General features: G+C 42.9%; 2 pseudogenes; both read left to right on the plus strand.

Moving 5' to 3' along the window:
- The first annotated feature begins 16,781 nt into the window (after positions 1–16,781).
- Positions 16,782–17,674, plus strand: LOC132524087 (olfactory receptor 2F1-like; annotated as a pseudogene).
- Positions 17,675–23,611: 5,937 nt separating this feature from the next.
- Positions 23,612–24,189, plus strand: LOC132524959 (olfactory receptor 2F2-like; annotated as a pseudogene).
- The last annotated feature ends 723 nt before the right edge of the window (positions 24,190–24,912 follow it).

The raw sequence follows: 24,912 nt of genomic DNA on the forward strand, positions 1-24,912 counted from the left end.
GCCATGAGAGCCGGCAGGGACCAGGCCAGGGGGGCGGCTCTGCACCCTAAAGTTCCCCCTATCAGCAGGTGTCTGCACTGAGGACGCCACCGGGAGAGCTCAAGAACCGGATTCAGAAAAGAGAATCTGGAAAAGTGTCCCCCTAAGGAGAGTCTCCCAACAGTTTCCCCATCCTCCGCCAGTTCTGTGTGGAATAGAACCCTAGACCTAATTTGAGTGGATCCATCAGTACCTGTAGAGTTCTTCCCATGTGCTGGGCTTGGGCAAGGTAGCAGGCTTGTAGTGACAAAGAAGGCACAACTCATGCCCCAGGGAGCTCACGGGGAGAGAGGACAGATGTGAGGAGAAAACAGGAGATGGACAGAGGGGCTCATGCTAGACTTTTCCAGGGGAGAGGGGAGTCAGGGAAAACTTCTTGGGGGGCAAAGATGGCTCAGTGGAGAACTGTAGGATGGGTAGAGGTCAGCCAAGTGAAGAGGAGAGTGAAGAATGCTCTAAATGGAACTGGTTAAACAGGGGCTGGGGCATTTCGGGAAGGTCCTTGTAAAGGGCTGAAGGATTTGAGTTCATAGAGTGATACGACAGCTTGCCCCTCCTTGAGTGGTCACTCTGGCCACAGTGTGGCGAATGGACTGGAGGCATGGAGACCCATGGAAGCTGTTGCCATATTACAGGAGAGAGGTGATGGAGTCTGGACCAGAGTGTTGACACAGCTGATTAAGGGACATGGAAAGAATAAAGAGATATGCAGGAGGAGAAAACCACAGAATCTTGATTGGATATGAGGGCAAGGAAGAAAGAGAAGCTAAGGATCATTTCTAACCTAGGTCACCAGGTGGATGGTGGTACAATCGCTGAAAAGGACACAGGAGCAGGTGCAAGTGAGGAGGGAGGAGGATGGGGACTTCTGCTTAGAACGTGTGGACTTGAGATGCTGCCAGGACAAGCCAGCGAAGATGGCGACTGAGGAAGCAAATACACCAGTCTAGAGCTCAGGGGAGAGATTCAAGAGGGGGGGCAGATTTGAGACTACAGACAGCTACTGAGACAAGGAAGTGATGCCACCCACCAGAAAGCTAATAATTGCTCTTTATGTGATAAGATTACAGATGATTTATATTTTATTGATTATATATTTTCCAAATTTCTCATAATAATTTTCAGTGGATATTAGTCTTATATATAAAAATTACTATTTAAGACAAATAATACTGGCGTGCCTCAGTGAATCAGAGAGACTTCTTCCCCTCTACCCCCAGGATGAATACCTGAAGGATGTCTCCTGAAGGCTCTGGGGTGAAGTGGAAGGGAATTCTACCACGTAGCACAAGAGCAGGGGCGCACTGACGTGCTCTCATCTACCTCGGTAGCTGGGTGGAGATATTACCGTCAAAGATAAAGTGAGGAGACGTTAAAAGGAAGAGTTACTAAACACTCTGCCTTGTAAAACTGACTAGAGAAATTCCCTCAATGTGACTATTTCTATACAGTGTTACTACATCAATATATCCTATAGTAAAGCGAACAAATTGGCACAAAACTTAGGCTACATTAGGAAAATTCTAAAATTTATTCCTTCATCCATACGTGCAACAAATAACTGTTTATTGAGTGATGGTTCCATGCCAGCGACTGGTGAGTTAAGGATTCAACTCTGATCGAACGCCACTGTATACCTAACATGGCATTCCAAATTATTGGAGCGATGAAGGTGAGGCCCATGTGGAGCTTGAAATCTGCTAGGGGATTCAGGCAAATAAACAGGCACTGCATTACTAAGTGATGAGTACTATGGTGTGACAAGATCCTGTTGGAAGCATTGTGCCTGGTCTTGGGGTGGTGGGAGCATCAGGAGGTTATGGAAGAAGTAATGTGTAAGATCTAAGGGCACGTTGTGATAGCTAGAGCCAGACAAAGATAGCTGAGAAAGGAGAGTCCAGGCAAAGGGAACAGCATGTGCAAATGCCCCGAGGTACGAGGCCATGATACATTCCAAGGACTTGTCAAGAGGACTGATTCTTATTGATGGTGATGTTGGGAAGTGGGGTGCTGTGTGCTGAGAGGTATTAAGAGGTTATGCTAGAGGTACAAATGCAGGCCAGATCATGTAAGCCTTGTATGCCATGTTAAAGAGTTTGGATTTTACCCTAAAGAAGAATGAGAATATAGAGGAGGGAAAGGAGAAAAAAGCAGGAGGAAGAGAAGGAGAAGAAGAAAAGAGAGAAGCCATTGAAGATATTTAAGCAGGGGAGTGATATGATCCAGTCTGAACATTCTGACTACTGTGTAGAGAAAGAATTGAAGAAGGACATGACAGAAAGTATATTTATTAGGAAGCTAGTGTAGAAACACAGGTTAGAGATGATCTTGGCCCATTTTAGGTAAGTGGTAATGGAAATGGAGAGAAATGGACAGATTTGAGAAATATTTAGAAGGTAGATATAATAGAATTTAGTGCAGATTGAATGCTTAGGGATAAAAGGAAAAAAGGATTCACTGATGATATAGATTATCTGATCTGGAAAAGATGACACATTGGGCTCACTGAGATGGAGTACCCAGGAAGAGTGACCAGTCTGAATACAGGACAAAGTTGAAATGATGAGTTCAGTATTGATTATGTTGACCTGGGCTGTGCAGATGTACACTTGGCAGTTGGGTATGTGTCAGGAGAAACATATTTAGAAATCATCCACACATCAATGGCAACTGACACGGCTGAGATGATCCAGGGAGAGTGAGCAGAGGAAGAACAGAGCAGTTCCAAGATAGGACTCTGAGGAAGACCAACAATGAAGGATGGATGACTGTCTAAGTATGACACAAATGCATAATTTATTAACTATATTAATAAAGCAAAAACTTCATTCCTGGGACACTACCCTAAACAAAATGAAAAGAGAAAAGAGAAACTGGGAAGATCATACCTAATGTATGAAAGAGGTTCATTTCATTAATACATAAGAAACTTTTGCCAATCAATGAGAAAAAGACTAACAATCACAAAGAAAAATGGGCAAAGGATATGAATAGAGAGTTCACAGAAAAGGAAATGCAAATGGATTTTAAACAGGAAAAGAGTTTCAACCTCACTCATAAGAGGAATGCAAAATAAAATTAGAAAATGCTATTTAGAGCACTTCCTGGTCAAAAATGTGAACACAGAGTTCGGAGGATATTTACAACAGAGTCCCTCATACAGAGTTGGTGGTAAAATATATTTGTTCAATTCTATGGAGGCCAATTGTGTACATCAATTAAAATGAGAATTAAAGAACATATCATTTGTTCCAATAACTCTACTTTGGGAGTTTGACCTTACCAATGTATTTGCCTTGTGGACAAACATATATATTCAAAAATATTTATGCCAGCATTACTTGCATCAGCAAAAGATTAAAGATTTTTTAAACAGCAGTATGGGACTGATGAAATAAATTATGGTTTTATCCCTATAATGGAATCTTATGCAATTGCTAAAGAGAATGAAGCAGTTCTATCTGTTATAGACCTGAAACCATCTCTCATACATGCTATTAAATGAAAAAGCAAGGTACATGGAAGTATGTACTAAGGAGTCATCCTTGATTCTGGCCCATCTTTGATTCTGGCCTTTTCCTTATTATGTCCACTCCTGAAATGCTGCTCTTCATCATGCAGATGCCGTCTTGGCTCAGATACTGGCTTCTCAGAGAGGCCCTCGCTGGGCACCCTACATGTCACCTGTCTGTCCTCTCTCACATTAGCACACTTTAAATTCTAATCATCTCTCATTACTGAAAATTCTCTTTCTTTTAAATGACTTTCTTTTAAATTGTCTCTTCCTCCCAACAGAATATAAACTCTATGAAAATTGTCTACTTTACTCACATGGTCTTCCCGGGGTCTAAACAGTGTCCGGCATGCAGTAAATTGTTAAAGAATGAGTGAATAAATAAATGTTACGGTATGATAGCATTTACATATAAAAACACACAGAGTATCATGTGTGTATGAGCATATGTGTGTGCTTGTGTATGTCCTATAGTTTTACACCCTCACACACACACACACACTTGTAATCAAATTAAGAGTCTGTGGAACTGGGTGACAGAGGTGGAGCAAACTTTTACTTTTTTTAATACTTTCCTTAAACACATATATGCATTATTTATTCAATAAATGTTTTCAAAAAAAATAAAGGCTAGGCAGAGGAAAAGGAATGCACAGAGGAGTTTTTTAAAAAGAGCAATCAAAAAAGCAGAAGAAAATCCAAGAGAACATGATGTCATGGAAACCAAGGAAAGACAATTTCAAGGATGGAGTGACCAACAGTGCCAAATGATACTGCTATTTCTAAATAATATGATGCTGGAGCCAGAGATGACTTTAGAGATGTCTAATTTGGCCCAAAGAGCACCAAGCTCACTCGTACAAACCTCAGCAAAGCATGTGTAAAGGCCTGGCAGCCAAACTACACAGCCCACTTCCAGAAAGGCTGTCTAGCCAGAGATCATGCAAGGACTGCCTGACTCCAGCCAATACTGAAGAAACATGTAGAACCAACTCAAATTGTGCTTAATCACCTGCCAGAGTAGAAAGTTACACTGGCTTTCATTTTAAATGCTGAAATCATTAACACCGTTCTAAGATCTGTACCTGGGATTTGTTTTACTCTGGTATGGTAAGGTGGCAGACACAGAGACAACTGCCTTTGAAAGAAGAGCTTATAGCAAGGGAAGGGGGCAGGCCACACCACGCACGGCCCGTGGGGAAGCACCAGGTCAGTCAGGAGGCAGAAGGAAAGAGGAGAGAGAACGACCCTCAGACACTACTGTGGTTTCTGAGGAAGGAATGGATTAGGCAGTTAGGAAAGCTGGAGGAAACTTAGGCTTGGATAGCTTGAATAATTTCGGCAGGCTCTGGGCCATAGGACTGGCCTCTAGCTGTCCAGTCTAGCTGACTTGGCCCTGAGGTGATAACAGCAGGGAAGATGGTGGCTTGGTGCCTGAGAGTTAAATGAAGGTGACCGGGATGTGGGCTTTGGATTGGTTGATTTGCATAGGAAAATTGTAATCAAAAGGAAGTTGGTTTGCAATGTCTAGAAATTAGTCAGCTCTGAGAGGGGCAGCCTATCCCCTACCAGCAAGACCCCTAAGATGTCAAAACATCATAAAGTATGAAAAATATAAAAACATGATTAATACAAACACAAACTCTACAAATGATACCTGAGACAGTGTGTGTGGAATCAATATAATCCTTCTCCTTGGGCTCCAGATTCCATCTTTACCCACCTCCTTGGAGGGCTCATACATTACTTACTGCTACATCTCCCAGGCCTCGAACTCGAGCATATAAACATCTTTCTGATACGAAAATTCCAATTACTCTGATTACAAGGTCCTTTTCCTTGAAGTGGCAAGTTCCAACTGGGGAGGTGATGGCTAGATTGCTAAGAGTTAGCAGTTCCCAGTCAGTGAATACTTCCCCACCTGAGGTAGGTCAAGGGACAAGCCGGTTAGAAGAGGGCAGGGGGAGGGAACTAGAATACGGTCATCCAGAAGAGATGAAGAAAGGTGAAGTGAGAATGGAAGATGCTTATGAAATCTTTAATGAAATTTCCCTATGTATGAGATAGTTGCCCACATCTAAACTAAGGCCCACTTAACAGGCACGTGAAAAAATTCCTTCAAAGACATTCCACTGATTTTAATGCTATTCAAACTAGTAGAGTAGGATTTTAAATATATGTTTGATGGTGGTGATATTAATCATGATTACAGTATTCTCCCACTAGAATTCTTAAAAGAGCCAACCTAATATAAGCTTTGGAGTCAGACTTAGGAAATACTTGATAATGGACAAACTTTGTGTAGCCTAATGGCCTCAACTTTCTCCTTCCTCAGATGAGACTGTGTCTATGAAATTGCTTGAAAGTAATTAAGCATGATATAAATATAAGGTTTTTTTCCTTTTTCAGGATAAGGAGAAGAGGAACTCCCATCTAGCAAGATCAGAGCTGGAGAGTTGTTTTTCTTCTGGGAGCCAAAGGAATTTCTTTGAATCTTTTTCGCACTGGGCCTGGAGATAGGAGAGGATGGAAGTCTGTAAGGCAGTTTCTGGGGCAGCACTCCTCACCCTCTCACCCTTTCTTCAGGACATTGGCAGTAAGTTCACTATTAAACCTGAACAGAGGCAAGACGGAAAGGGCTCTTGTCGCCCCTGTGAATAGCTTCTGGACCCATATCTGCTCTTGGATAATCATTCCCAGCCCCTACACTCACTTTCCTCTTTGACCTCCCTTCAGGCTTCATTTTCCCCGTGCCCACCCCTCTTGGCCAGAAGAAGGCTTCTTGGGCTGGAATCTATCCTCTCCTTTGGATCGCCTCCAGCTGCCCTCTCCAGTTCCACAGGACAGGAGCTCGGAAGTTTTCTACACTTAGAGCAAAGCTTGAGCATCAGTTCCAACCAGTGCAGTTTCTTAAAAGGTACTTCCAAAACAGCTCTCACAAAATCCCAAGGACGGCATGAAACACTCTGGATCTGATGCGAAGAACTGCTGGAACAGCTTGTATTTTGCAAAAGAGAAAAGAAAATGTTGAGTTTACAAGCCTCAACAGGATGGAAGTAAATGTATGAGGGGCGGGGGGGGATAGTTTCTATTTGTATCATAGGTTTGACTAGCACCTTTCTTTTAAAGTGTTGAAAGTATTTTAAACATAAAAATATCTAACGTTGGTTGAGGGTTCATCATAGACTAGACACTGTGCTAAGGGCTTTGCATGGATTCTCTCATTTAATCCTCACAAGAGCCACATGAGACAGATTATTATCATTCTCTCCATTTTACATTTGAAGAAACTGAGGCAAAAGAGACTTTAACCTGTCCAATGTCATAAATGCACAGGGTAGGGAGCCAAGATTCTGACGCTGGCAATCAGGGTTAGGCGCCTATACTCTTAACCACCAGGCTTTGCTTCTTCCAGCAACATCATGATCTGCTAAGTAGATAAAACCACCTCTGCTACACAGAATCCATCTGAGACTTTTAAAAGGCTTAAAAGTCTTGGGAAAAGGTCAGAGCCAGGATGAGATTCCCAGGCTCCAGACCACCAGATCTCAGATCTATTGTGTTCTGGGAACTAAGAGGAACTGGCTCACTGAACATCCTGAATTCTCAGGGTATAAGCAGAAAATAACTTTATTCCTGCTCACCCCCACACCTTCAAAACCGAACCGTGGGGCTTCCCTGGTGGCGCAGTGGTTAAGAATCCGCCTGCCAATGCAGGGGACACGGGTTCGAGCCCTGGTCCGGGAAGATCCCACATGCCGCGGAGCAACTAAGCCCGTGTGCCACAACTACTGAGCCTGCGCTCTAGAGCCTGTGAGCCACAACTACTGAGCCCGCATGCCACAACTACTGAAGCCCGTGCGCCTAGAGCCCCTGCTCTGCAACAAGAGAAGCCACTGCAATGAGAAGCCCACGCACCGCAACGAAGAGTAGCCCCCGCTCGCCGTAACTAAAGAAAGCCCATGTGCAGCAACGAAGACCCAATGCAGCCAAAAATAAGTAAATAAATAAATAAATAAATGTATTAAAACGAACTGTGGGGTATGCTTGGACTAAATCCATAGCATGTAGCATAATGTCCTGGTTCCCGTAGAAAATATAAAGGTTTACAGTCACTTTCAGTTCCCCAAACAGTCCCATTTCAGTACTAAAAATAGCCAATTTTGTTAGGGCAAGCTTGAGGCAAATGTAGAGACCTGGAGGTGGTAGGAAGACTCCAGAGCAAAAAGCAAGTCAGCTTCCTCGTCTAAAGGCCAGGAAGACAGTTGTATCTAAGAGTAGCAGGAAACACCCGGCCAGAACTTTTCCCTGCTCCTTTTGGGTGAGAGGCATGGTTTTGCTTAACTGGGGCACGGAAGAGATCCCAACCGCTTCTCCTTCTGCTGACCTCTATGTAGTGAAGTTCAGAACATCAGGGCATGAAGAGACTTCTACACTCTTCCATTTGCAACCCTTTTATTTCAGAAAGAAAAGAATAATGGTGGCGGCAGCATGGTCTAGTGAAAAGAGTCTAAAATTTCATGGGAATTCCCTGGCGGTCCAGTGGTTAGGATCCCGCGCTTCCACTGCATGGGGCACAGGTTCGATCCCTGGTTGGAGAACTAAGATCCCGCATGCCATGTGGTGTGGCCTAAAAGAAAAAAATGTTTTTTTAAAAAGAGTCTAAGATTTGAAACCGGTCATATAATGATTTTCATCTCAGCTGGTTCTTTACCAATCGTCTAGCTCTGGCCAAGTCTGTGCCTACCTCACAGAGTTGTTACGAATTTGACAGAACACTGTTATCCTCTCCTCACTCCCCAGGACATGGCACATACCCAAGTCCCGCTTTAGGGTCGAGCCCATACCAAGCTAGGGGAACTTGGAAGTGACTCTCACAAAGAACCAAACAGGCTCTTTTAGCGAAGTATTTCACGTCTTATGCTTAGTGATGACAATCTGATTGTCGTGTAGCTGCCTGATCCCATAGTCAGAGCTGCCCAGGTATAGTCCTTCAATCCCTCCTCTACCCACATGGTTCCACAGCGCCCCCCGGCAATGGCATCCATGGAAGAATGAATGGAACAGAGTGACTGCTGATTGCTAGATCAGAGTTGGGATACATATAGAGCACAGAGATTAAAGGATAGACAAGCGATAGGGGGAGGAGATCGTCAAAGGTAGAAACGTTTACCTGATCCCCACTTGGAGACCTCAAGGGAGACTGTAGCTCAGGAGGCCACAGCACAGCAGTGGAAGAGGGCACCAAACAGGTCTGAGACATGTTCCCGGCTCCTAGAACACGGGATGGATGCCTCAAGCTCCTACACGTTTCAAATGCGAGGTACAGAAGGCAGCTGAAAGTTCCACCAGAGAACCTGCCAGAGTAGGATCAACTTGGTGGAGAAAAAGGACTACAAGGGGGACTTCCCCCAAAAGGAATCACGGTCAGTTCTTGGAGGTGGTGTGTGTGTGTGTGGAAAACGGGGGTCAGAATCACATCAGAAACCCCGAAGCAGAACCATTTCAACAAAAGGATTGCCACTGAACCCTGACAAAGCCAAGACAACAAACTGCCCACGTGTCCCTCAGCCACAGACTTCAATACTGGATGCCACGGGCTAGATTGAGATTGACCATGTCTCAGCAGAAACCTGCCATATGTACACACACAGATAAGAGTGATTGCCCAACTGCAGAGACCAGGACCAGCATGAAACAAGAGGGATTCTACACCCTCATCCCAAGTTCCACGTTATCCCATAGTAGCAGTTTTCTCTTATACCCAGAATCCACCAATGAGAAAAGAAAGAAATAAACCATTCTGATCAAAGGCTGAACTTTGAATTAATTAACTATTTACCTGGAAAGATTATTTTTAGTCAAAAGATACTGTTTATACTGTAGGAAACTAAGATATTTTCAATTGGCAGTATTATATTGTTTGCTTTTTTCCTCTTTCCATACCAAGCATCAGAATGTAAACTTGGGATGATAAGATCACTATAGAAAACAAATAAGCTACATTTTCATATAACATCCATGAAGAGTATTTAAAGTTGTTTCACCATCACACAGGCAAGTTGATCTTGAAGTAAAGGTAGGTCTGAGCTCCTTGTGTGTGCTAGTAATCTATTAAGGAGAGACTTCTTTTCTAGAAATGAGCTGTACTGAACCTGTCCAATGTTAATATAAAATAAGGAAATTACATAAAATTTCAAGGAGATGATTCTTATAAAGCATTCAGTACTCGTTAAATATTAGTTGCCATTAGAACATTAGAATGTTCTTTCTCATTCCCACCAGCACCACCTAAGCGGTTTCCCTCAAGTCACATAGTTGCTTATGCACAAAGACAAGACCAAATCACAGAAATCATTTTACATTTTCCTAGTGTGTTAGAGGTAGGGATCAGAGAAGTATCCAGACCCTCTCATGACAGAGATAATTTGTGATGAGTTGCAGCCAAAGCTACTGAATCAGCTGTCAAGTGTAGAGACCATCGGCCCAGGTAACCTGCTTCCTAGAAGCTGCCTCTTGACATTTCATGTGGGAAAGCTATCTCTGGTTAAGAAAAAAAAAAAAAAAAAAAGTAGAAAGAACTAAAAAGGGAGGTAGGTGCATAACTGAGAACCCGATAAAGTAGTTCACTGGGAGTGAACTAAACTATTCCTAGTAACAGGAAAGTCTTGTGGCAAGGAGATATCAGTGGGGAGAAGTAAGGGGTGGGGAAGCAGTAGTCATGGGGCAATTTCAAAGGAATGAAGGGAAAGACCCAGGGAAGCAGCAGGCCTGGGGCTGCACAGACACTGCAGGAAGTGAATTATCTCCAAGGGCTAGGGATCCAAATAGTACATAAAATATTGGTTCTGTCAATGAAACTCCCTCCTCATGTGAATCAGGCTCAAAGGAGATAATTACCCCTATGTCTTCAAGACCACTCTTTGGATCCCATGAGGGTCTAACTCCTGTCTCAGATGTCAGTATCTAGGAAAATATAGCAATGTCCACACTGGAAAACATAGACTTCCAGAGCTGCAGGATCCTTACAGTCTCACTGAATCTCTGTTTCACAAGTGTGGAAACTGAAGCCGAAGGAGATTAAACAGCATGCCCAAAGGCAAAGAGCTATTTACACCAAAGCCCCGGCAAACACCAATTATCTTGTCCCTAGTCCAGAGTGTTTGCCACCACAGAATATTTACAGATTCACCTTTCATGGTATAAATGGTTTTAAACCTGTAGTCATACCTACTTTGCTGAGGCAGGATTTTAATTATACCTTCCCTCCACCCCATAACACTCACCCGTTTTCCAAAGACCATTCAGTAGTGTGGGACATTAAGCCAGCAAGTTGATTTCCCAGCATCCCTATCTCAATGTGACATATCTATATCAATAATAATTTTTAAATTTTAATTTGGGCTCATATTAGAAAAATGTTTATTATAGACATTTTTCAAAAAGAAGAAAATAAAAATACCTACAAACTTATTACCAGAGATAATCTATTGACATTTTATGATTATCCTTTCAGTTCTTTCTTTGTGTTTCTGTCTTTATGCATATCTAACTGTATGTATATATTCTTTTCAATTTACGATTGTTCTGAACCTACTATTTTCTAACCTATTGTTTTCACCCAGTTACATATTATCTGTAACCTTAGTGCTTGGAAAAGTAGGAAAGATGAAGTTTTGTTTTAACAGCAAGGAAATATTTTTATTAGAAGACCACACACTATGTTGTCTGGAAGATGGTACCCGGCAGTTATTTTACACTTGAGTCACCTGTATTGATTTATACTAAGTCTATCTTTGATGTACTTCCGGAGTCCCACCTCTCACGTGTCAATCTCTCTCTCTCTTCTCCCTCATGGTACCCTCAGACTTCTTTTTACTTCTGCCCTCCCCTCAACTTTTGGCTCCAACTCTGTCAAAGGGCCCCATCAGTTTTCAATGCTTGAGGTTGGGAGAGCTTCAGGTCCTCTGGGTCCTGAGCATAGCTGGATGGTGGAAGGAACAGAGGTGAACCTGAGATTACAGGTCCTGCACAAAGGGAAGAGCATGCAGTGAAACTACCGTTCCCCAGTCCATTGTCATTAAAGTGGCAAATCTTCAAGATAATTAAATTTTATCTCGCTAATATTGACCAATTATTACAGAAAAACTCTAATGGGTTACTTGCTAACAATATATCTGTTTCCATCTTACCAAAGACCGTGTTCTATTACTACAGAAACGGATAAGTAAATAGGAACAAAATCGAATCCCAACCCACTGTTTTCTCTGCTCCTTCTAGTAATTCCAGTGAAGAGATTAAAACTTTCATGCAATATGATCAAGAACTGGGAGATCAAGCTTAGGGAAAGCCTGAAAAACTTCTGATAGTGTGAGAATACACAACTCAACAGCTATGTGATATTGGAGACCACCAAGGAGCCTGTGGGAGTATTTTAATGACTGTGAACTTGGGACTTCTCAATGACTTCTGGGACGTGAACATGATGGTTCTACTTGGCACTTTCTACTTTACTCCCCACTCCCTGGTCGCCAAAACTAGATATGTGGAAGGAGGGGAGAAGACGCATTCATCTTCTCTTAGAAAGGAGGTCAAACTTGGATTTTAGTTCCACTTCTCCTTCCCAATTAATCTCAGTCCCTTCCCATCAGGTCAGAGGTGTAAATATTCTTGTCTCCTGACTCCTGTCAAAAGTCTCCAATAATGCCATAGCCTTGAAAAGCAGTGAAAGACTCAAAAAAAGTCAGGGAAGGGCTCTGAGAACTAGAAACACAATTAAAAGTTGAGATAAAACATTTTCAAAATGTTTATCCCATTGGGAACTTAGAAGAGTAGGGAGCTGTGGTTGCTAAGAAGCAGCTTGGGGGGAGAATGAGTAAAGAAACACAGCAAGAGCAAGTAATTGCCCTCTGGGGATTCTTAGGTTCTGGAAAGTTATCAGCTAAGACTGACGAAGTAAACCTCCATCCCCAAGAAGAGGATGGACCACTGCTTCAAGGACTTCCTGAAAGATGTGCTGCCTCCCCATCCAAAGTGAGTTAGTTCTGTGCATAAGGTGAGGACTCAGCCTCGGTGAGTCCTCCCCACAGGGAACAACAGGAGGAGGGTGAGACAGTAGAGCCCAAACCCCTGGAGCAGCCAGGACTGTCCTAGGATCCTCTACTTGGTTTTTCTCACTGGTTGCAGTTGGAGGCGCTTTGATTCTTCCACTCAATCAAGTCCTCGTCTTGGTCAGTCATCCAATTAACAGCATAAACTGAAGTGCTTAGTATATACAGACATACATTCAAAGAGCTGAAGAGTGGCGATCAAAAGAGATAAGTCTCTTTTCTTAGCTTCGAGGCATTTATATTATACTGGAGATAAAAAGAGGAATGGAGAAGGTGGGATTGGTATAAGAACAGAAGATAGACATGGACCCCTCCTTTTCTCAGGTTTGGTCCCTGATCTAGTGTTGTTATGGATTACCACACTATGTAAGAAATATCTGGGTCCAATTTTGGAAAGAATTTCATGTGTCAAAACCCTACAGGTCTTTCAGCCTTGACCCAAGTAGTTTTCCCATTTCTATTTGTATGGTGCCGTCCCTATTTCCTTAGCCTCTGGTTTTCAAGCCAACATGGTCTCTCACTCATTGGCACTTCCCCAGACAGTTATGTGTGATACGAATGCTTTGATCCCCAACCCCGGAAACCCATATCTTATTTCCTACAGCCCCACTAGCTATGCATACTTAGAGTAATCAGAGACCAAAGATTTTTTTCCCTCTTTTTATACTGCTTTAAACTACAGCTTATGTATATTCACTTACTACAGATCTTCAGAGCTGATAGAAATCTTAGTGTTTACCTAACTTATTCGTTCTGCAGATGAAGAAACTATGGCTCAGAAAGGTAGTGACCTACAACCATACCTACATGGTTTATTGATACAGGTTGAAAACCATGCCTCCTTACCACCAATCTACATACACTGTAAACCACATCTACTTTTACAAGACGTAAATGCACTTGTTTCTTTGCTTCTACTTTAGTACTTCTACATATCTTCCCGGCTATTTACACAGTCCGACTCTATGTCTCCTGTTACCAGACTTGATACTCAAGCTTCCTCTGAAAACTCTGATAAGATCATGATAACTCATCCTCTCCATCCTCCTGCCAGGCCGAGTTGCTAGAGATGGAGACCAGACTGTATTGATCCTTCTCACCCCAGCACTTGCCACTGGACCAGGTTCTACTCAGTGCTCAGTGAATGTTTACTAAGTCAAGCTAAATGGAAAGAAATTCTCTAATTATCCCCCAAAACTGAGAACAAGCCCATCTATTAATAAAAATCAATGTTTTTATCATCTAAAAACAGCATCAAATTTTTATTGGAGAAAAATATATTGCATTTATATTGTGTGTAGAGCATGGTACTACCCACCTGGTATAAACAGACTCTACCTTATTCTTTACTTTATTTAAACAGAGTCTTTTTATTTCTTTCTTTATTTTTTAATTTTTATTTTATATTGGAGTATAGTTGATTTACAACGTTGTGTTAGTTTCAGGTGTATAGCAAAGTGATTTAGTTAGACATAGACATATACCTATTCTTTTTCAGATTCTTTTCCCATATAGGTTATAGTATTGAGTAACAGGGTCTTTTTAATTAAGTGATTTAGGCAATAAGATGTATTGCAGAGGGGCTTTACGGCTCACATTCTGTTAAATTTCTGGCCTTTATAGCACAAATTCATATTGTTTCTTGTCACCCGATGACCACGCAAATTGACCTCACCCGTTGAGTATAATAACAATAGCCACTTGTGTTTACTTAGTACTTTACAAAGCCCATCCATATTCATTTCTTCATCTGATCTTACTCAAAATATTGTGAGCTGGGCATTATTATTATTCCCACATTTCAAATGGAGAAACTGAGGCTCAGAGAGGACAAGTAACTTGCCCAGGGCACACAGCAGGCTAATGGAAGAGGCAGACAGGAACTCAGGTCCCTTGACTTCTCATTCAAAGATCTTCCCACTCAGCACACAGCATTTCTCTGCATGGCAAGATAGGTGTCCTGGGCCTCCAATCTAAGATTCCTTAGGTGCCTCCCTTCCTAGACCATATCCTTTTAGAACCCCTTCCCATCCCTCACAAACAGGTTCAGTGAGAACTGAGAATGTGCAGCACAGCCTTAAACCTGGTTCCAGGTTGTGTCCCAGGTAGATCTGACACCTGGGTCAATCACCTTACCCCTGTTCCTTGGTTTTCCTGTCTGTAGAATTAAACGGATAAAATACATGATCTCTATGATTCCTTTCACGTCTAACATTTTTTTTAATTTTCTTATATAGCAACAGGGCCCTTCTGAAGGGAATCTGGATTCATGACAGCAGCTCCAAAGGTGAGGATTCTGGATGCTGTCGCAGCCTCCGGATTGTAGTAGATCAGAGCTGAATTGCTTTCTCTGCTGTTAGAAGGACGAGGTTCTGTGGGTAGCCACAGGCTTCCTGGGGTAGCGCTCAGAATCCCAACCACCAACTACTGCACTCAGGCCCCAGAGCCTTGTCTCCAATCCTGAGAATCTAAAGCCAGTTTCTATTCTTAGCAGTTTCTACAGTGACACCTGCTGGCCACTGCAGGACCAGGGCTGAGTGGAAGGCAAGAGATGCCTGATCCATCCAGGTTCTCTGCTCTCTCCCTCCACCAATCAGCACCCAGACCCCCTTCCCAGCTAGAGAGAATCTGAATTGGATTATGCTTTTCAATTCTGTTGCATTTGATTATGTGGCTCCACTCTGGTTTTCTTAACACTGATATATTGCTTTTGTCCCTTGTTACGCTGTCTCATTTGATTCTCATAGATTTGACCAAGACCCAATTTTTTAAAAATTTCTTATTTGATTCTGTGGCACTGCTGATTTTCTAAAACAAATTCCTAACACTGAAAGGCAGTATTTCCTAGAGGTTGGTTGAAAGCATAGTACCTCATATGCTCAATAAATATTTTTAAATAATTGAGTTAATTAATGTACTAATTATTCATATTTTAAGAGCAGGAAATATACCTTGATACTACATTTCTATTAAGAAAAACTGATGGCATTTAATTCTATGTTTATAGAAGACTGGTCAACATGTTGGAAGGAAAATGACCCAGGGCAAACTTAGCTAAGAAAGAATTCACTCCCCCTGAAAAGAATCAGTGGATGTCAGTCACTTCATACTCAGTAGTGACAATGTTAAGTATCATTGGTTTCCAGATGCTCTCATTATATTATTTTTTTATCATTTATTTAAACATCTAACTTACTACATAAATTGCATATTATTGAGAAATAAGGCATAACGGCAGTCATAATTTAATTACAACTGCAAATTTAATTAACCAACTAGTAACCTTGTTCTTCTCCTTCATAGCACTTAGCACAATTATACTTAATTAATTTTTGTAATCATTAATTTAATCTCTATGTCCCCGATTAAATTATAAGAACCAAGGAGCAAGACTCGCGCTTCTGAGTTTCTGGTCCACAGACAGGTGTCTGACGTCTAGCACAGTCCCTGGCACACAGCAGGGGCTTAACCTATACTGATTTCAAGTATTTAAACTTCGTCCAGACTGATGGGCAAGAGAATGATGTGAGAGGACTCCTTCCTAGGCAGTGACCCAGACCTGAACCCCAGAAGAAACATACAGAGCAGATGAATTCAGCCTTTTAGGGTTGGGCCCCTAGGCGCTCCTCTTGGTCTCAAGTATCTGCTTGTAATACCTTTCCCACAGCCACCCCACAGTGGAGACTCCTTCCTTTCTTCCCTGTCTTCTACTTCACTTCCCTCCTTTTCCTGTTTTCCTACCTTCCTTCCTTAGTTTTCCTTTCTCTTTTACCTTCCTTTTTTCTTTCCTATCGTTCTTTCTCCCTTTTCTCTGCCACTTTTTCCCTCTATCTTTCCTTCTATACCAATAGCTTATATCCTATATAACTGTAACTGCTGGATCCTAGATGTAAAAGGACGACCAGAACAGGGACTTCATCCTTGAGTCTAGTGTGAGAACTCAAATGTCCTTTTCCCCACCATCTTCACTGCATTCTCTCCTAAGCACCTAGGTTAAGGAACCTGACGGGAGGTGCTCCAGTCCTTGCCCACGACTTACTCCCAGACTCCTGGAGTGAGACCTTTACTTGCCCCTCCCTGCCTCTGCTCCTCCCCTGACAGCCTGACCCACCTGCTCCATGAGGAGGGACAACCTGACCTGGGTGAGTTTGTCCTCATGGGCCTCTCCAGTGACAGGTAGACGCAGCTGGGCTCTCTGTCCTGTTTGGGGCCGCCTATCTGCTGACCCTGCTGGGCAACGGACTCATCCTCCTCCTCATCAGCTGGAAGCCCGCCTCCACCTTCCCATGTACTTCTTCCTCGGCAACCTCTCCATTGTGGGGTTCCCCAGATGCTGGTGCACTTCCTCCTGGAGAAGAAGACCATCTCCTTCACCCAGTGTGGAACCCAGCTCTTCTTCTCCCTGGCCCTGAGTTCCTGCTGCTGGCAGCAATGGCCTATGATCGCTATGTGGCCGTCTGCGACCCCCTGCTCTACGTGGCAGTGATGCGGCCAAGGCTCTGTGCAGGGCTGGCAGTGGTCTCCTGGCTCGTGAGTCTGGCTAATGCTTCAGTGGAGACTGTGGTCACAGTGCATCTGCCCACCTGTGGGCACCACGTGCTGAACCATGTGGCTTGTGAGACACTGGCACTCCTCAGGTTGGCCTGCATGGACATCACCCTCAACGAGGCGGTCACAGTGGCCTCCAGCATGGTGGTGCTGCTGGTGCCCTGCTGCCTGGTCGCACTGTCCTACGCCCACATTGTGGCCACCATCCTGCGGATCCGCTCCAGCGGGGGCCACCGCAAAGCGTTTGGGACCTGCGCCTCCCACTTCACTGTGGTCTCCATGCCTTACAGGCCGGCCCTGGTTACCTACATGCAGCCTGGCTCCACGGCCTCAGGCAAGCAGGACAAGGTGGTGGTGCTCTTTCACCCCCATGTTGAATCCGCTCATCTACAGTCTAAGGAGCAAGGAGATGAAGGCTGCTCTGAGTCAGGCTCTGATGAGGCGCTCTGAATCAAAGCATTAGAATGTGACCTTGTCATAAGAGGGCCTCACTCTGAAGACGGTGGGCACTGGAGCGTGCCCTCCGCCTACTGTGTGCATGTGCATGTGTGGGCATGTGTGTGCACGTGTGTGTAAGGAAGCAGGTGAGAGAGGCCACAATCCATACTATCTTTTGAAATAATAGAGAAGTGGAATTTTATCTCTGGGCACTATTTCTGGTTCCTGACTTAGTCTAAAAAAGGTGAATTACAACAACTTAGAAATACATAGAGCCTACAGAAGATTAAATGGAAAAAGAAAGATATATTGGCACATATGAATTAGAAAGGAAGACTAAATCAGAATCTTGAGCAGTACACAAAATTTATGCTAAGAAAGTCTATTTCCTACATGCTACAACCATATGTCTAAGCTTTTCTGAAATCAGTGAAAAAAAGAGGGGACAAGCTGTCAGTTACAAGATTCACTGTGCCCATGGGATCAAACAGGTCTTAGGCCAGAGGTACAAACGTCATCATGTGATCACACGTGGTCCAGCTCAACTCAGCAGGCTGGGGTATATTCACATGGGGACTTGGAGCCAAAGTCATAGTAATAATCCCCACATCCTTGACGAGCAGGACTGGACACAGTGTGAGTCACGTGGATATCACTCTGCTCACTTCCCCTTCAGACTTGCGCAGTGGGTGGCAAGTGGCTGGCCAGAAAGTGAATGTTCATAACCTATCTTTCTACATAATCTACATAATATCTTTCTACATAATCTTTCTACATAATCTTTCTACATAATATCTTTCTACATAATCAGGTCTAAGGACATGCTCTTATGAAAACTGAAGGATGTATTCAGAACACATGCTTGACTAAGAATTGTGCCACGTACCATTAGGGGTAAGCCAAGGTACTTAAAAAAGAATTACAACTCCCTGTTAGTGATCATTTCACTCTACTCTTCTAACCCACAGTTAGTGATCAAACTCTAAACATCCTAGAATGTAAAGTGAGAATAAAGTGAGGCAATAATATTTGATCCAGAAAAATGTTTAAAACAACTTTTAAAAATCAGAATGAAGCATCTCTTACCTAAATATTACAGATTTCTGGTTTGTCTTACCCACAAGCAAATACACAAAATATAAATTGAGAACAATTCAAACTTAGTCTGTTGAGAAAATGTCAAAAGGTTGAGGAGGAGAAAATGAAGTATCTTTGAAAACTCCTAGCAAAACTTTTTTTAAAAATTGAGGTAAAATTCACATCACATACAATTCACGATTTTAAACATTTACAATGTGCAATTCAGTGGCACTTAGTATATTCACAACGTTGCAGAACCTCATGCTATCTAGTTCCGTAACACTTTCATCACCCCCGAAGCGCACCTCATACCCTTTAAGCACTCACTCCCCGTTCATCCCCCCTCCCAGGCCCTTACATACACTAGTCTGCATCCTGTCTTCATGGATTTGCCTGTTCTGGGTACTTCACATAAATGGAATCGTACGATATGTGATCTTCTGTGTCTGGCTTCTTTCATTTAGCATAATGTTTTTGAGGTCTATCCATATTGTTGCATGTAGCAGGGCTTCATTCCTTTTTATGGCTGAATAATGTTCCCTTGTAGGGAAATAACCACATTTTGTTGATCCATTCATCAGGTGATGGATATTTGGGTTGCTTCCAACTTTGGGCTATTGTGAATAGTACTGCTATATACTTTCATGTACAAGTTTTTGTTTGAAAACCTGTCTTTAATTCTTTTGGGTACATACCCTGGAGTGGAACTGCTGGGTCATACGGTAACTCTATGTTTAACTTTTTAAGGAAATGCCAAATTGTTCTCCACCATGGCTGAACTGTTTTACATTCCCACTAGCAATGAATGAGGTTTCCAATTTCTCTACTTCCTCGACCACACTTACGTTCTGATTCTTTGATTGTAGCCATCCCAGTGGGTATGAAATGATATGTTATTATGTTTTTAATTTGCATGTCCCTAATGACTAACGATGTTGAGCATCTTTTCATGTGTGTGTTGGCCATTTGTATATCTTCTTTGGAGACGTGTCCAGCAAAACTTTTGTTTTTAATTTTATTGAAGACCTCCCTTTCCCTTCCCTCCCTTTCATCCACTCCCTCAGCCCCTTCCTGCCTCCCTCTCCCCCTAGGACCATGACCACCAGCCTCCATCCTCCTCTTAATCCCCTCCCTGGTCCTTTCCCCTGCTGCTCCAACTCCCATCTGAGGCACTCAGCTCCATCCCCTGAGAAACATATTTTAACTCTCATTTTTAGACTTCTCATTTTTAGACTATTAATTTCTCCCCTTAAATCAACAGATTACCTTTTCCTTTCTCTATTCCTTTTCAAAGTTCTCTCCCCCAACCAAAGCCTCCACACTTAGGCATTTGCCCTCCCTTTACCCAGTGTCTGTGATTTCTACAGCAAAGAAGCCTCAGGAGTTCTTCCTCGTCAGTGAGTGAGAAAAAACCCACAGTGCTTATACTTTGATGTATTTTCCTTTACCCTCATCACATGTCCATGGAACATCCAGCTTTGAGGAGTGTGGTATTCTAGTACACCTTCTAACATAACCTGGCTACAGAAATGCTCACCAAGTAGCTGATTGAACAAACTTTGTCTATGAGGTTGGATAAAACCAGCTAAAAGTTGGAAGGAGTCAACTGATGTTCGTTCTATACTTGTTGAGCTATAATCCTTCATTAAATTATGACGTAGTTGGGACAATAATCTATTGACACCTTCTAATCCTAATAATTAAAGCATATCTTTTATATATATAATAAAATTTAGATTGTATTGTCTGCAGCAGTAGTGCATACATCTAGTTTATCCAAAGAAGACATCAGTTCATTAGGTTGTAGGTTAGAAAAGAGGGGGGAAATGTCCAAAATATTTTCCTACTTATCCCACTGTTTGAGTTTTAGAATTTAGAAATTTTTCTTGGCCCTTGCCTCTTTAAAGAGAGACTCAATGTATTTAAAGGGCACTTACTAATCAGGAGGAAACAACTGTTTGGTTCCTCAAAAGACCCTTCCGTTTAGAGTCATTCTTGAGCCGGTATCACAGAGCAGACTCTGAAAACATCAGTAACAAGGTTCTACACTGAGCTCCTAGATGAAAGGAGGAATTTTAAAGAAACCCTCCTCGATATGATGTTCACTCATTCATTCAGTCCACCGGCTCTATATGCCAGTCTCTGTTAGAACTAGAAAGGGCACAATAAAAAGAAAAAATACCCTCTCTACCCTTCAAGCAGTTTGTTTGCTAGAAATCAGAAAAGAGGAGTGAAAGAGCTGGGCTTAGTGGAGGGGGGTTTCCAGTTCCACCTCCTGGCTTCAGAATAAGTTAAGAGTCAAGGTATGTGGGCTCTATCCCCCCATTACACTACGGGGTGGATGTTTCCCTTTTACAGCTAAAATGGAAAGAGGTCAGCTGGTACTTGACGAACTGGACCACCAGTCCACTGATCTGTCCAAACTACTCTTCAGCCTGTTTCCCTGTGTTACATTGTGGCAGTTCAAAGTTTCCACCTGGCTCCCCAGGAGCGGCATCCAAACACCACACCTTTTCTGACGTTCCCCTCCCCCCATAAATCAAACCTGTGCTACATTTCATTCTGTGGGAACGCGGCTCCCCACTAGCAGCTGCGATACACTCTTCACGCTCCACGTGGTAACATAATGTGATGTAGCAAGAAGAAGATGGGGACTGTGGTCCTCAGATTTCAGATTCAGTTCCAGCTTTGCTTCCAACTGGCAGAATGATCTTGAGCAAACCACTTCTGCTTTCTGAGTCTCAGTTTCCTCATTTGTAAAATGATGAGGTTGAAATGGTGATCCCAGAATTTCCTTCCAGCCTACATTCTTTTCTGTGACTCTCACTTTGCATTTTATTCTCTTCAGTGGTGAGAATTTCAGTTGCTGTCTTTGGCACTCATGAGCCACATTCAGGGACTAAAGCTTGGTTACCTATTGCACTGACAAAAGAAATAGGCTCTGTGGAAAGCCAGGGGCTCCCATCCCAGGTGCAGGGTTCAGAAACTCAGCTGGGTATTGTGCCAAAGCCAGTTTCTACTCTGGGCATTTTCTACAGTGACACGTTCCGGCCACAAAAGGACTGAAAGAAGAAAGTTGTAAGTTCCAACTAGCTAGTAGGAAAGACGGAGGATAGCATCCAGCTGCTCTGCCCTCTTCACCCCCATCCAACCACAGCCCTAACTTCAAACCCTGTTAGAAAGAGTTGGGGTGAATTGTTTTCATTTCCATTTCATTGGATTCTGTGACCCATCTCTCATATCTTTAATACAAATCCTTTTTATTTAGATAATGCTCTGAAGTTATGAAGGGCTTTCTCACACATTGTCTCAGTTGATACTAACTAGTTCTTCCCTTGATCTAAGACATTCTAAAACATTGTTTTGGACAGACCTCAGAAGGCTAAAGCTAAGGGGAGACCCAGCACACAAACGGCAAGAAATGCAGGATCACTTTTTCACTATTCAGTGGGATTTGGCCTCAACTTTTTCAAACAAAGAATGAGAAGTTTAGGTCAAAGATTTTTCCTCCTCAAAAGCTCTACTGGTTTTATCTCTAAACATATTCCTCTCTCAAAAATACTACGTCTTAAGTTTTCAAAGATAAGGTTAAAAGTTCCCTCTAAAGCAGTGATTCTCAAACTTGTAATTAAAGTTTTACATTTTAGTTACCAGGAAATATTAAGAAGTTACTAACATACTAATGTCTGGGTTTCACCCTCCTGAGGTTCTGATTTAATTACTCTGGAGTGTGGGCTGGGCTTCTGGAGTTTTCAAAGCACCCCAGGTGATTCTAATGTGTAGCCAATGTGGAAAGCACCGCTCTGGTTTCCACCTTGGGTCCTGTGGGATTTTCATAGGCAAACCCTTTAACATGGAGTTTTTTCCTTCCCTCTCAAACTTTCCCAAATGGACATCCAAAAGGGCTTTCCCAGCAGTCAGACTCTTCTATGTGTCTCTGTGGTCTCTACTTACTCTCATACTAGCCAATAGCACTACCTTCTCCTGACGTGTTGTAAAGACACATGAGGTGAACATTGAAATGGGACTAGAGGGTCTTGTTATTAACAGAGAAATACAGACTATAAAATTGCTTAGTACCTTTTTACTAAAAAAAAAAAAAAAAAAGACATCTTTATCCTTTGATAGAGGCTAAAGACAAGCAGAGTAAATAGGGAGGTGTTCCAAGGGCAAACATGTCTTTGCTATGACAGAAGGATTTACACATAACAAAGCCCCAAGGGTTTCAGAGGCACTCCCTTACTGCCTTCACCAGTGGGCACCGTCAGTTTCCAAACGTCATTGCAAGTAAGTGATGTGCGCATTCATCTTACATTAATCACTTAGTTTAGCACTCAAATAAACGCCAGCATTTCACCAAGGAAACAGCAAAATCACAGAAGCTGGGACATAATTATAGTTGGTATAATGTTCTACAATGATGCCTTGATCTTATCATCCTAGGATTAAGCCTGATTCATCAGTACACTGAGAACCAAATGAAGGATTTTTGCTCTGTCACTGACCCAGCCTGGATAATGGGAGAAGCAGGAAAACCACCTGCTCCAGCATGAGTAATAAGGACAAGGGGGGGTTTCAGAATACAAGTCCTACATCTTGGGATCAGATAATAATCCTCAAGACTACTACTTTAAACTCTTTCTATTCATTTACCCAACAAAATGTTTTTATTGTGAAACGTTTGTTAGAAATCTTTCTTTGTACAAAAAGAAAAATCAGAAAAGGTCCCTGACTTCAAGAAACTCAGAGTCTAACGGAGGAAAAATACAAGTACTTGCAGTCCTACTTAAAGTCCTTTGTTCAAACGCAGACTGTGAATTCTGATCCTGATTCTGGCCTCTCTAACCCAGCACCTCCTCCTGCAGCCTGACCCACCTGCTCCATGAGGAGGGATACCCTGACCTGGGTGAGTGAGTCTGTCCTCATGGGCCTCCCCAGGGACAGGCAGAATCAGGCTGAACTCTGTCCTGTTTGGGGCCGCCTATCTGCTGACCCTGCTGGGCAAAGGGCTCATCACCCTCCTGATCAGCTGGACGCCCGCCTCCACCCGCCCATGTACTTCCTCCTCGGCAACCTCTCCATTGTGGGGTTCCCCAGATGCTGGTGCACTTCCTCCTGGAGACGAAGACCATCTCCTTTACTCAATGTGGGGCCCAGCTCTTCCTCTCCCTGGCTCTGGAGGGGCCTGAGTTCCCGCTGCTGATAGCAATGGCCTATGACCATTATATGGTGGGTGACCCCCTGCACTACAGGGCAGCAGTCAGCCCGAGGCTGACGGTGGTCTCTTGGCTTGTGGGCATGGCTAATTCTGTAGTGGAGATGGCAATCACCATGCACCTGCCCAGCTGTGGGCACCACGTGCTGAATCATGTTGCCTGTGTGGATGTCACACACACTAGGGTGTCCTGGTGGACTCTAGTGGAGTTGTGTTGCTGGTGCCTTGAGCTGAATGCTGGGTAGGAATTCAGTTGTAGAAACCGAGAAATACAGAAGAACTCAGAAACAGAAATAGGAGGGTTTCCCCTGAGAACAAAGAAGCTTGTACTAAGGGATAAAGTGTTTCTGCAACTGTATACACACAAGTACATGTGTGTGTGAAAGATGTACTCTTTGTTTTTGAAGGTATCGACAAATAATGACTTAAGCGCTGGAATCTTCTTTGTAACTCTGCTTTTTTCCACCGAAATTCAAAAGCAGTTTACACCAATCAGAAATGTTAAATATTTGTTGACTGAGTGAACATCAGAATAATTCCCACAACCACTTTCATCATTGTCCTAAATGTCAACTTCACCATCTAGTCAATCAGTCAAATAGCACATTTAATGTACCTCTCTTCTGTGCTCACCCTGACTCCTTTCATCACCACAGTTGTCATCACAACTCCCTCCTAGTGTTGAGAGCATCATGGTGCCCTGGAAAAAAGGCAGGACTTGGAAAGAAATATCAATCAGTAAACACATTCGTATCAAGCTCCACTGTGCTCAATACACCATGCCAGGTGCTGCAAGAGACACGCCGAGTCTAATATGAGGTCCTTCCCCATAACCTGGGGATTACTTGGAAAGATAAGAGATAAATACCAAAAAAGAAATTGCAACATAATCCAGCAATGGAAAAGTATAATTAGGCAACATTTGGTTAATTGCCAAATATGAGATAGAAATTAAAAGCCCATGGGAT

This window comes from Lagenorhynchus albirostris, chromosome 8 (genome assembly GCF_949774975.1).
Source record: "Lagenorhynchus albirostris chromosome 8, mLagAlb1.1, whole genome shotgun sequence".
In the NCBI taxonomy this organism is placed as follows: Eukaryota; Metazoa; Chordata; class Mammalia; order Artiodactyla; family Delphinidae; genus Lagenorhynchus; species Lagenorhynchus albirostris.